The sequence below is a fragment of the Saccostrea echinata genome, unplaced genomic scaffold (assembly GCF_033153115.1).
Source record: "Saccostrea echinata isolate AGI-Se365-2 ecotype Australia unplaced genomic scaffold, CSIRO_AGI_Sech_v1 ptg000005l, whole genome shotgun sequence".
Lineage (NCBI taxonomy): Eukaryota > Metazoa > Mollusca > Bivalvia > Ostreida > Ostreidae > Saccostrea > Saccostrea echinata.
In genome coordinates, this window is record NW_026889754.1 from 3,606,989 (window position 1) to 3,619,837 (window position 12,849).

Genomic DNA, 12,849 nt, shown 5'->3' on the forward strand with positions numbered 1-12,849 from the left:
GAACCAATATATTTTCCTCAAACCACGAAAATTTGACCCCTCGAAAATATGTGATTTTACAGTATATATGATCTCCTAATTACCAATTGTGACGTCATGAACCTGTGCATTTTTCTGTATTTTAATTAAAACTTGCAGAAGACATCGATTGTCATTGGAATTTTCTTTTAGACAATATGGACCATATGCATCTACTTTCAGTGTTGTTGCTGATTACTGATTACTAAACTAATTATTTTTCCGATTCCTGATTGTCCTAATTCTTGTCTTTGAGCTATGTATTTTCATCTCAAAGTTTATTTTCTCTCTATAATTCTTTTTAGCCAGACTCAAAGAGCTTATTCTGTGGCCGTTTCTGTGGTCTGCGTCAACTTTTTGGAAAATGGACCATATCTATAGAACCTTTAGGCCAATTTTTGTCAAATTTGTCACAGAGCGTCCTTGGTTGATACCAAACATAGGGATGTGTCCCTTAAACAAGGAGAGATAATTAGGGAAACAAGAGGCCCATGGACCACAAGGCTCAGCTGAGTAACTTTGTCCCTCCTGTTACTCACCAGATCCCCCCCCCCCCTTGTCATACTTCTTGTGGCCCACCCTACCCCTGGGGGTGATGAAATGATTTGAACAATTTAGAATCTACACTACATCTGGAAGCTTCCACATAAGTTTCAGCTTTTCTGGCCCAGTGGTTCTTAAGAAGATTTTTAAAAATTTTCATATATATTTCAATTTAAAACTTTGCTTCCCTATTGTGGGCCCATCCTACCCCCAGTGGCCATGATTTGAATAATTTAGAATTTACACTACCTCGATCCAGAAGCTTCCACATAAGTTTCAGCTTTTCTGGCCCACTGGTTCTTGAGAATGTTTTAATGACCCCATACTATTTTTGTTCCTTATTGATTTTCTCCCCTTGCAATGGGGCTTGACCTTTAATTTTAACAATTTAAACTCCCCTTCACTCAAGAATGCTTTGTAATAAGGTTTTTAAAATTCACCTAGTGGTTCTTGAGAAGAAGTTGAAAATGTGAAAAGTTTACAGACGGACGGACAAACGGACGGATGATGGACAACAGGTTATCAGCTTAGGTAAAAGTAGTGGTTGCTAAAAAAATCCTCTTCTTAAGAACCACTGGGCAGATTATCACAAAACTTAATTATATGCTAACATGGATGAAAATATGATGTAGATTAAAAATTGGTCAAGGCATCACCCTGGGGTATTATTATATTGCCCAATATAATGACTGGAATTAAGATTTTTTTCAAATGATGCATCTTAGGACCTCATGTCAAGTTGACTCAAAAGTAGGTCACGATGACCTTTTTTGAATTTTGCATGCATTCATCTTTCGTTTTATTTTGATGCATATCTCGGACACTTTGAAGTCTCTAATCATCAAAACTTATCAGTCGATGCATCATGGGGCCTTAAAATGTGTCAACGAAAAAGTAGAAAAGTCACCGTGACCTACTTTCTGAATTTTATGGCTAATCATTTTCAAATAAATTACTGTCATTATTTTAGATACTGAGAGGTTTAGACTGATTAAACCTTGTAAGTTGCATTTAGATTTTGTCAGTATTTATTTTCAAATCATTTTAGAGGCATATTTTGGACACTATGAAACCTAGAATCATTAAACATTGTCAGTTGATGCATCTTGAGTCCTCAGAATGTATCTACTAAAAGGTAGATCACCATGATCTACTTTTAGAATTTCATGACGATATTTAAATATTTCAGATGGTAATTGGCTTAGATTCATCTAACTTTGTCACGTGATGCATCTTGGGTCCTCAGGATGTGTCAAACAAAAGTAGGTCACTTGGATTTTTAAGGGAATATCTAAATATTTGAAAGAGTAAGAGGCTAATAATTTCTCATTTGATGCATCTCGGGATCCCAGAGTATGTTAACCTAAAGGTAGGTCACAGTGACTTAATTTTGGAATTTCACAGCTATATCTAAATATTTCTGATAATAAGAGGCTTAGAGTTATCAAACTGTCAGTTAAAGCATCTTGGGTCCTCGAAATGTGTAAACAAAAATAGGTCACGGTGACCCAGCTTTGGATTTTTTAAGGCAATATCTAAATATTCCAAATTATAAGAGGTTTACAATCATTAAATTCACAGAGTTTATTCAAAAGGTTGGTCACAGAGCTACTTTTGGGATTTCAAGGCTTTATCTAAATATATAACATATATGTACTAAAAAGCTTAGAATAGAGGTGATACGGTTGTAAAATTCATCAGAAGAGCGATCCTAGGCCCTTGGGTCTCTTGTTAAATTGCCATTTCATTGGTCCGTTACAGGGTTATTCTCAGATGACTGTTAAAACCCTCTGGCCTCTTGTATAATTTTGTTGCTATAAATAGAAATGGAAATCCTCATTGATTTTGTGTATTTTAGTTATAAATAGAACTGGAAGTCCTCACTGTTTTTTGCGCTTGTCAGTTAATGGTAACTTGTACATGTACTTGTTAATCTTATTATGGATATTTTACTAGAAAAAGACTTTAATGGTAACCTAACAACAACGTGATGACTTCAATTTTTTAATCGTCAACTTCCCTTACTTATGTAGCAATATACCCTTATCAACTGCATATGGGGTTTTTGTCTCCCAGTTGACTCGATACGCAAGAACATGATCTACGTATGAACAATTTCTAAAACGAGGCAAGCTATTGACAAACAAGTTGATGAAACAAGGATATCAACAGTCTCGTTTGAAGTCATCATTTGACAAGTTTTATGGTCGTTTCAATGACCTTGTCAGCAAATACAACCTATCAGTAAGTCAAATGCTGACTGACGTTTTTCATACTAATTGTTAGGAAATTATTTACACACTGAATTGTCTACGGATTTTTCCGGGTTATTTGTTTTTGTTTTTTTATCATGACAAGGAGCACACAGCGGGTGTGATCGGTCGGCAGGGGATGCTCACTCCTCCATGGCAACTGATTCCACCTCTGATGTTTTTGGAGGTCCGTGTTTGCTCTGCTTCCGATTTTTATTGTCTAAATGGATTTCAAGCTTGAATACTGTTCGTTATCTCCATATTTCATTTCGTTTTCACCATTCAGTTAGTCTGCAAATTTTCCATCCATGATATCTCAAATAGTGCGAATTTACATAATACAGCATCTATTTTTAGACAACTAAAAAAGAATTGTGAGCTACCTTCAATAATATGTAAAGTGTTGTTTAAACAACTGTTCCTGTTATTATTGAAGTATTGTAGATAGCAATATGTTTGTAACAATTTTTAATGAAGCTTCCAGTATGTGGAAAATTTTTATTTTACCTCATATACTAAGACGTATTTAAGTTTTTTTTTTGTGCTAAAAATAGAAATGGGAATCCCCTTGAAACATTTTGCATTTCAGTCATTGGTTTCTAGTACTTGTCAGTCACATAATGATTATAATAGAGAGTATTCAAATTTTCAATCCATAATGTCTGAAATAGTGCAAGAATCTATATTTTCTAAATAACTCACTGCATCTATTTTTAGACAACTGTTGCTATTAAAAGAAAAGAGAGTCCATCTTCAATATTGTGTCAATTATTAATTACCCAAATGTTCTCATTCATGGCATATTGTAGACAGCAGTATATTTTGTGAATACTTTTTCAATGACGCTTACAACTGGTGGAAAATTGTAATTTTTCCTCATATGCTGAGATGTTTCTATTTATGGGTGTTTGTGCTAAAAATAGAAAAGGGAACCCCCTTCAAATAGTGTGTATTTCAGTAAATGGTTTCTAGTACTTGTCAGTCGCACTAGGTTTATAACAGTTAGTCTGCATTTTTTCCATCCAACATTGCCTGAAAAAGTGCAAGAATCTACATTTTCTCGATAATTCGAGGAATCTATTTTTAGACCATTGTTGCTATAAAAAGAAACAAGAGTCGATCCTCAATATTGTATCAATTATTGTACAAACACATTTTCTTTTTGAAGGCATATTGTAGAAAGCTTAATATTTGTTAAGACTTTTTCTATGAAGCTTCCAATTAGCATAAAACTGTCATTTTTCCCAATATTCAGAGACATATCTATATTTAGGTGCTTGATACTATAAATAGAAATGGGAATCCCCCTCAACCATTGTCCACTCCAGCTAGTGGTGTCCAGCTACTGTCATTAACATCTTAAATTTTGCAATATACTTCCTAATTATCCAGCAATGACATCTAAAACTTTGCCAAAATTTGATTTTTTACATTTTTCTAAAATATATCTATTTATAAATACATGTTACTAAAAATAGGATTAAAAGCCCACCGATATTTTTTCATGAGATGACACTACTAATTCTCCAGTATAAAAACACACATAAGATTTGGAAATTTTCCACGGACAATTTTTGTTATTTAGCCTTAAAGATCTCTTAAAATACTAAATTCCCCATTTTTCAAATTTTAAGAAACCATGTCAGTTTGCATGACCTTTTTCTTAGAATAGGAATATTTGTAGAATAAATGATGACATGCCCTGTGTACCTTAAAAGTTCATGTTATCATATGATGCAATGATTTTTGTTTGAGTATATTAGAAACCTATAAATATTTGTTTACATTTTCTCAATTTTCAAGTTTTCATTTGGTCAAAAATGGCCAAAAATGGCCAAATTCAATGGATCCGTCTCCATGGCAACCGAGTGCACGTGTGGAACTTCCTACTCCATATTTGCTAGTTTTGTACCAAGACACACCTGTGGTGCAAATTTCATCAAAATCCGAGTCATGTCATTTCCAAACCCTATAGTAAATTTGTTGGTGCTTACAGAGAATGCATGTTAAAAGTTTACAGACAGACAGACGGATGCCGGACAAAAAGTGATCAGAAAAGCACACTTGAGCCTTCGGCTCAGGTGAGCTAAAAAGGTTGCTTGCCCACGAAGATTGACCACCCACGAATTTAAATGATTCCACAGTATACTCGGTAATGAAAAAAATAAGTATTTTCTTGATTTAACATTTTTTAATAAGGATATTGCAACACTCTTGCATTTTTTGGGATTGTGTAATCTAAAAGTAAAAGGTTTACAGTGACCTTGATATAGGTCGCGACACACCTTCTACCTAAGATGCATAAATTGGCAAAGTTTGATGATTCTAATTCCAATAGTTTTCTAGTTATGAGCCGGACAAAATTTTTCCATATTTAGCCAAGGCATCTTAATTAAAGGTCAGAGCGACCTACTTTTAGTGCGCGACACACCTTCTACCCACGAAGTATCAGCTGACGAAATTTGTTAACCCTAGGCCTAACAGTATTAAAGTTATGAGCCGGACACGAGAAAAGCTAACAGACAGACAGACGGACGGACATGAACGCCATAACATAATACGTCCCGTCTAAAGACGGGCGTAATAAAAAATGGTTTAAATTTATATTATGAAAAAGTTCTCTTTAATCAGTTGTACACATTCAATTATATTCGATGATGGAGTAGGAAAAAAATCCCGATTTCCCAACACTATTTAAACATTATTGGTACTTGAACTTTGGATTGAGACAATACAGATAAAGTGCCTTCTCTAAGAACACAACACTTCATCAAGTGTCCACAGTATAGTTTGAACATGGGACTTATTATTTACTGGCCAAACAACTATAACAACTGAGCTATGCGCACAATCACAGCAGCTCGTCAATTTGACCACAGAGTGCAGCAATTCATCGGGCTAATAATTAAAGATGGAAGTCCTCGGGAACATATCCGATTTCTACTACAGAGTGGAGTTCAAGCAGAGGAGCTCCCCTCACATCCGTATGGTGTTATGGTCATCAGATGCTCCAGACTTTGAATCAGCTGAGGAACATGTCATTACTAATTTCATAGATTCATACATCTCTTGTAATCTTCCCGAGGAAGATGAGGATAAGGAGCTACATTTATATTCCTTGGTTAATACTTTACAAAGATATGTCCATCACACACGTGTCGTAAAACAGGAATAAAATGTAGGTTTCATTATCCAAGACCTCCTTCAGATGCAATTCTCATTTGTAGAATTAGCTCCCAGGGAGAAATTAGAGAGAATATCAAGCCAAGTGAAATGCATACCGTGTTTAATACCATCACAAATGAAGACGTGGCTGGTTTAACTTTGAAAGAGGTCTTGACTTTAGCCAATATTCCATATAATGATTACATGTATGCTCTGCAACATTTCAAGTCCACAAACGGAGTTGTCCACAAAAAGGGGAACCAAAGGATGTGTACATAAACAACTACATTCCAATATCTCAGAGCTTGGTAGGCTAAGGATAAAATAAAATTGTTTGTTTGGAATTGCCTCCCGCCTCATTGAAATGACCCCTCCTGGAAAAATTTTACTGACCAAAAATAAGATTTTTTTTATTCAATCAACTCTTGGCCTGTTACCACATGTGCCACCCAATCACTTAATAAGTGTAGGATCTAAGCAAAACTGGGTTCCTGGTTGATGGAAGATACCCTTTACCAAATGGCAGAAAATAATGTGTTCATTCTACATTGAGATTTTTATCATCAAAATTTAACTTAACTTAATTTTGAAAAAAAAAATTTCCCTCCCTCTCGCCTGGGTCTAAAACCCCCCAGGCGGCAATTCCTAACAAACATTTTTTTAAGGATGGCCGAACACTGACGTTCAGTACATCACTGATGCTTGTGTGATGTATATTGCATCATATATGACAAAACCTGAACATGAATTGGGTGAGGTGCATCCAAACAAGCAGCTAATATGGATCTTCGTTCACAACTTAAAATTAGTTGGCAGCAAGTTTCTCAGTTCCCTAGAAGTGTCTGCACAAGGAGCAGCATATCGTATTTTGCCACTGCCTTTGAAAAGGTCCACCAGAGAAGTTATATATATGTTCCAACAGATTTGTCTGAAGAACGAGTTCGAATGCTTAAGCAAATGAATATTATACGACATCTAGATGATGAAGATGAGGATATTTACACGGAGGGTATGGTAGATAGATATATGTAGACCAAAAGACCTAGAGAATATATGCTTATCAGATTTTATCTCGTCATACAAGAAGCCTAAGGACAATGAAGAGTCTGATGATGTTGATATTTTTGACAATGATGACCAACCCACAATTGTTCTTAAGTAACAGGACAATAAAGGATACATCACAAAAAACGGGGGGGGGGGGGCGGAATGCTGTCATAAGAACACATCATTTTTCAAAATATCATAATCCAGAAAAATACTTCCATTCCCAACTAATGTTATATGTTCCATACAGAAAAGAGAAACAGCTCTTGGATGATGATGGCTCTTACGACACTACATTCAGAAAGAAAAACAAAGTAGTGCTGAGCAACAAAACCAAATTTGAGAAACATGCAGAGGTCATTGAGATGGCATATGAACAGCTTGAAGAAAATGGTCCACCTGAGGATGCATGGGCCCAAATAGCAGGAGAAATTGAACATCAGAGGCATATGCAACAAGAGGAGGGATCCACACCTGCTGAAGAATATGTCCTTTTTAATCCAGCTAACCATCCTGAATCTCAACATTCTGAAGCCTTTAAGTCACAACTTCCTATAACATCAGAGCGTCAAGAGTTAATAATGCCAGACACAAAATACTAACCATTGATAAGATCTCTCAATGTAGAACAGCGGTTCATTTTCAATAAAATTTAGGTGGTTTTTCCAAAAGTTGACATGTGTATCAACAGGAAAAGAACCAGATCAGATACTGGCATTCATCACAGGAGGAGCTGGATCTGGTAAAAGCCACTTAATCAAAGCACTGTACCAAATGATCACTAAATGATCTGTTGAGATCACAATTGGATAATCCAGAAGAACTAGTTTGTCTTTTAACAGCACCTACTGACACTGCAGCAAGGAATATCCATGGGCAAACTGTTCTCTTAGCCTTTAGTATAGTCGTTCTGAATATTTTTAAATCGGGGTCGAGTCTCCTCATGATTATTGTTTTCTACTATATGAATATACTAGTATTTATGTGAAGCAAAAAGTAATTTATACCATCTCTATTATAAAATATTGATGTAAACGTTGATTTTAATAACAACGAAGGAAGTTTGGGTTCAATTAATATATTGTATATTCCATCATAATGATATGTACAGGTCATTTCATATGTGTAGTTCTGTAAATAAAATATTTAACAAATAATTCACAGACAAACAAACATACACAAACATCACACAAAACACTGAATTTTCTGGCTAAGGGAAATAACTCCATTTTCCTCATAACTTTAAGGATCATCATAAAATAATCATTTCAAGCATTATATTATGCAATTCATTATCATAAAATAATTTACTTTTCACTATAAACATATCCATTCATAGTATTCAAATGAATTTCTATTTACAACACAAATAGACATCACAATATACACAAACTTCACTAGCTTACCAAATATATGGTATATGAACCTGATCTTTAATTTCTCAGTCGGTCATATCTATAATAAACTTCACTAGCTTACCAAATATATGGTATATGAACCTGATCCTTAATTTCTCAGTCAGTCATATCTATAATAAATTATCACATAAAGGTAAGTCTGACTGATTATTGGCAAAATATATTTAAAACTCATAAAAAATAATATTTTACATAAATCTCATTCACATAACTTTCATACATCATGCTCATGATTAATAATGTTAAAATGTTAATGAACTGACCTGTTTAGTTTATAGTCCATAAGTCCATAGGTCTGGTATAGAAATTGTCAGTAAATTATTTAGGAATTTTAGGAGTCAGTAAAATACACTGCTCACTCTAAGGATCTTTTTTGAATTTCTAAAAAAATTACTACAATAGTGAGCTTCTCACCAGAGTATCCAATCAAAAACCTGGGTTCATCCATGCATGAATAGCATGCTTGATTTAATGAGAAACACTGTGGAAAAGCCTTAGTGTAATAAATATATACAAACGCTCTTACTTATAACTATTTAAAGTATGGAAATACATTATGGACAAAAATTAAAACAATAAGTCAATGCTGTATTTTTATTAGATAATATCTTTATTGATAAAAACACGCGGTCACATTGATTTGCAATTTACCGGATTTTGTCATGCCTGCAGTATAGATTCTCCTATTACAAAATCCTATTACTTCTGATGACGTGAACTTTGTTTACTTTAATTTTAGAAGGGAGAAGATTTTGATGATATTTGGAAGGATTTTAAATATTTTTGTTGTGATATAACGAATTGTTTGCTTACTCAAACGTCTGTTCAGTTAATGATGTTTTGATCAGCTCGAGCAATGTGAGTAAGAAGTAAATTTTACCATTTTATACAACTTTTACAAACTGTCTGACCGATGGCTGTTCCCGTTACGCTTTTCCATATAATAACTACATACTGTAGGAGGCATGTTACGTGAGTTATATATAGTTATACATACATACATACATATATATATATATATATATATATATATATATATATATATATATATATATATATATATATATATTGTAGTGTTCACGAATTAGTTTATATCCAACTTATTTTAAGTGCAACCGGATATTTCCGGGTTTACAGTGTTTTTTGTTTTGTTTAATACATTTAAGTTCTCCATGCTGGTGCGGGATGCAGCACATGTTTGCAGCTATAACGTCAATATTGTCCATCCGGCCGAGAGCACATTGTAAGTTTTTATGTTTGTAAATGTTTACATGATTATAGTATTTGATTTTGCTTCAATGTTTGCATAGGTGTCATACGTTTTGTGTATTTCATAGTCGTTTCTAAAAATAGCAGATACTGCCAAATTTACATGTATGATATAGCATTGATATATTTGCTTAGTTCGCTCAATGGGATATTGTGAGATATCATTACTATGTATTCTTATAACTTTCAAAATGTATGTAAGTCAGTATATATGAATGAATATCTAGTCAGCATGTATGAATGTCCTATGACTGTCTGTTATGTGTTTGTGTACAGGTTCATTTTGTTTGTATTTCAGCCTTTCACCACGTTCTTCAATAAACTTGAAACACAGAAAATCAGTTTGATTGTGTGGTTAGCTGCCTATACGCAGTGATAGTGAAAGGAATGTGAGCAGCCTACTCTGGACATGGCATACAGATACCCAGACTCTGAGGGGATGTGCGCCCCAAAAGACTGTTGAAACCCACACAGAAGGGTGCAACCCTCTTTGAAGAATATAAGGATGTTTATATTCGCAAACTACTTTTATTAAGAAGAGAATTGGATACTATGTTACAGTGCGACGTAACTACCAGTAGTGCTAGTGCATTGAGTGAGCTTGGACACAGGTTGGACTCATGTTTTAGTGACTATAAGTGTGTGAGCGATGAATACCTGGACTTCCTGTGCAGGCATAATACATACGAAAGTTCTCTCGAACAGACAAGCCACCAAGTGGTAGAACGAACTTGCATGGAAAGGGTGGAAATCCTTGCCCGTACTATAGCTCAGAGACTTAATAATGTATGCTTTCCTGTACTATTGAAGAAGACACCTTCGTTAACGGATGCTCGTTCTAACACTGGAAGCACACAGAAACTCAGTTTGGAAGCCGCAAAAGTTCATCTGGATTTCGTGAAGAAAGAAAAACAGATGGCACTCGACATCCAAAAACACAAATAAACGAGTTATCGGCAAGGAAGGAGATTGCAGTCGCAGAACTGTCTATGGCGGAGGAAGATGATAGGTCGGATATATCCGACTTCGACCACCTGAGTGTTGTAGACGACTTTGTTTGTGATCTTGAGCCACCATCCTTGAACGTGTACGCGCCAGAGTTTGAACCTCAGACTCGGAGGGAACACGCCTTTTTACCACGCCCACCTACCTTTGCAACTAGCGCCGTTCCAATGTACACCCCGTCCCGTTCTACAGATGTTCCTGTGACCCCTGGCTTTCCAGCCTATATACCCACAGCAAAGGAACCGCCTGCAACCCCTTCAGAGACCGAACTACAACCCTTGTTCACAGACTTTGCTAGATTCTGGTTCAAAAAAGACCTCGTAACCAAGATCGACTCGTTTGATGACAAGCCAGAGCATTTATTGTCGTTGAAGACCAGCTTCCTGCGAGTCATGAGTGAACTGTCAGTGACCCCAACAGAAGAACTTGATCTTCTCGTCAAGTACTTGGGACCGAGTTCAAGTGTCGAGGCCAGAAACATTAAGGCTTGTCATGCTAATGACTCTGTAGCAGGTCGTTTGAAAGTTTGGCGTCGTCTGGAAGAGCGATATGGTGCACCTTCACTTGTAGAGGCTTCGATCAGTAAGAAGCTGGAGAACTTTAAGACTCTAGACAGTCAGGACGGGAAAGAACTCTACTAACTATGTGATATTTTGAACGAGATCCAGTCCCTGAAGGATAATGACATTTTTGCCAATTTGTTAGCACAGTTCAACACATCTGTTGGAATTACACCTATAGTGGCCAAGCTACCGAAGAAGTTTCAAGACAAATGGACTACCATTGCCTTTAGGTACAAACAGCAGAACAATGCACAGTACCCTCCATTTGAACATTTTTTGAAATTCATCAGTGAGATGATCACTATGTGCAATGACCCTGGACTTGTGTACAATCAACCACGTAAAGATACTTACCGTGCTCCTAAGCCTTTAGACCGCAGGAAGATATTATCTACACATAAGACAAGCATTTCCAGAGACGACCAGATAGATATGGATACAAGTGATACACGCCTTCAGAATCACTTCCGTGATATAGCTCGGTGCCCAGTGCACAAGTCAAAACATTCATTGAACGAATGTGAGGCATTTCGGAAGTGGAGACTGGATAAGCGTCGTGCATTCTTAAGGCAACATTCCATCTGCTTCAAATGTTGTGCGTCGACTGAACATCAGCAGTCATCTTGCACCATATATTCTCCATGTTCTGTGTGCGGGAGCAAACTACACCATACTGCTACGCACTGGTATAAGAAAGATACGCACTGGTATAAGAAAGATTCAGGTGACAGAGACACAAAGGAAACATACTCACCTCAAATGATGGCGGAGAGGGAACAGAAATATCTTCGAAGTGCACTACACTCTGCGGTTCAGTCAATGGTGGACGTTCTTGTGCTAAGGTTGTTCTTGCTAAGGTATTTCCCATTGATCGTCCACAAGCTGCTGTGACTGTTTATGTGTTGCTCGATGATCAGAGCAACCACACCCTAGCTCGCTCTGAACTTTTGGACCAACTTGAAGTCACATCTGATCCCATCCCTTACAGACTGAAGTCTTGTGCTGGAGTGACTGAGACATCTGGGAGAAGAGCAGTGGGATTCTGTATTCAGTCTATGGATGGACTTGTCTGTCATCAGCTTCCGCCCGTTATAGAGTGTAATGATATTCCAGACAACTTGATGGAAATCCCAACTCCAGAGGTTGCGCATGCTCATCCTCACTTACGGCATATTGCTAAGGAACTTGCCCCACTACGCAGAGATGTTGGTATACAACTGCTGATTGGCAGGGACTTGGTGGATGTGCATCAGGTGCAAGGCCAGGTGACTGGGCCCCCAGCATCCCCCTTTGCACAGAAGCTCAGCCTTGGATGGGTCGTAATTGGAGAGGTATGTTTGGATGGGCGTCACAAGCCAAATGATCTCAGTGTCTTGAAAACCAATATTCAGAATGATGGTAGAGGGACAATATTTACCCCATGCCAGAACAGCCTTCATGTTAAGGTCCAAGGCCCCCCTCTTACATGCCCCCTAAAGCTCAGGACTTCAAAGGTGATAATTTGTTTTACACTGACAGACATGACAACAAGGTGGGAAATTCTGTGGAAGATCGCGAATTCTTGTCACT